Source organism: Bubalus bubalis, chromosome 2 (assembly GCF_019923935.1).
Source record: "Bubalus bubalis isolate 160015118507 breed Murrah chromosome 2, NDDB_SH_1, whole genome shotgun sequence".
NCBI classification, from domain to species: Eukaryota; Metazoa; Chordata; class Mammalia; order Artiodactyla; family Bovidae; genus Bubalus; species Bubalus bubalis.
This window is the reverse complement of record NC_059158.1, coordinates 163,267,199-163,269,167: the sequence shown is the minus strand read 5'-3', so window position 1 is coordinate 163,269,167 and position 1,969 is coordinate 163,267,199. Positions and strand designations below refer to the sequence as shown.

General features: G+C 40.2%; 1 pseudogene; it reads right to left on the bottom strand.

Annotated features, from left to right (window-relative positions):
• Positions 1-207: 207 nt before the first annotated feature.
• LOC102411727 lies at positions 208-621 on the bottom strand (annotated as a pseudogene).
• Between the last annotated feature and the right edge of the window lie 1,348 nt (positions 622-1,969).

Below are 1,969 nucleotides of genomic sequence, written 5' to 3'. Positions count from 1 at the left end.
AAAAACTGACCTTGTTCATTTAGCCACAAGCAAATCTTATTTAAATCAGGACTGCCCAACAGAAATATTCCATCAGCCCTTCATGATCTGAATTCTAGTTTATGAGATCCATTTAAATACGGTACACATAAAAAGGGGCTTCCCTGGTGGCTCAGATAGAGTCCTGAGACATTTCTGGTTTGTAATAAATAAGGTAGTGGCCAACTATTACTCACTAGTAGCTCTTTTGAGATAAGCTTCAAGTCTGCCCTTTCCCCCTTCTTCTTAATGCCAGCAAAGATCATTTTTGTTCCAGGTATGTACTTCTTGGGATCATCCAAGTATTCTGTCGACGTCTCCTCCCCCCAGGTGAGGTCTTTGTTCTTTTTGGCATCTGTGTAAGAGAATCCAACAGCCTGACTTGTTTGTCTTTCCCCTAAACAGATCACGGAGATTTGGCCCAGTCCTGTGCTTGTCTTCCTTTCAGTTTGGCACTGGACACCCTTCTGAACAAAAATCTTCCTTCTCTTCTCAGCACCACCTATTTTTAAATCATCTTTCCCCATTCGTGACTGAGAGGTTCCCGCTTGTAAGCCGAAGGTCCCATTCTCTAAGCCCAAGGACACACCAGTCCATGCTCAACTGCAGGTGTTGGTGCAACCTTCAAAGAACCATCTTAACCCAAGTTAGAATTCAGGCTTCTTTTATGCCCAAAGTGGAGGGAGTGTAGCTGGTTGCCGCAAACTTCTTGGTGTGTGAGTCCTTGGTTCTTGCAGCTGTCCAGGTAGGTCAGGTCACAACATTGCAGTAAGTCTCCAACAAGAAAAAATGTTATTCTCCGTTCTGCAGCCTTTTATCTCTATATGGAAAAGTGACCTTTAAAGGTCAGAGCCTTGAGAATAGGCTATTGTGTGTATTTCAGGCTAAAGTAAAAGTGAAGTAGCTCAGTTGTGTCTGACTCTTTGTGACCCGCATGGACTATAGCCTACCAGGCTCCTCTGTCCATGGGATTTTCCAGGCAACAGTACTGGAGTGGATTGCCATTTCCTTCTCCAGGGGATCTTCCCAACCCAGAGATTGAACCCAGGTCTCCCACATTGTAGACAGACGCTTTACCATCTGAGCCACCAGGAAAGTCTTTCAGGCTAAAGGCAACATCTTTTTACAAAGGTACAGAGCCCCAGGACTAAGTACAGGCCACAGACCACAAAGGTTAGAGCTGAAGGAACAGATCCAATATACAGTCAGGTTTGTTTTCCGTTACACTAGAAGATCTTGTCTGGACTGCTCTAAGTAATTTGTCTAGGGTACAAAAATATTCCAGGTAGGCTGCTAATTACCCCAACTTTTTGCTATTTCTATACTCCCACATCAAGTGGGCTAACATTTCTGGGTTCCTCTCAAGTGACCTTTTGAAGACTTATTGTGATACTGTAGATTTTTACATAGAAAATCTGCGTAAACACACTTAGTTCAGGTTCTAAATCCACCCAATACAGTACATCAGTTGTATTAATGGAATTAATGTTAAAACAATGCTCACTTCAGTAACTTTATTTTCTTATTAATAAAATAATTTATAATAATTGTAATGTATAATATAAAAAGTAATTCATACTATATAAATATCTTATATAAAATAATTTATCATAATTATAATGTATAATATAAAAAGTAATTCATACTATATAATATATAAAATAATTTATAATGATTATAATAAATAATTTCATATTACTTAATTATTAAATGGGGCTTCCCAGCTGGCTCTAGTGGTAAAAGACCTGGCTGCCAATGCAGGAGACATAAAAGATGCTGGTTCAATCCTTGGGTCAGGAAGATCCCCTGGAGGAGGAAATGACAACCCACTCCAGTATTCTTCCCTGGAGAATCCCATGGATAGAGGAGCCTGGCAGGTTACAGTCCATAGGGTCACACAGAGTCAGACATGCTGAAAGTGACTTAGCACACATGCAATTATTAAATACTA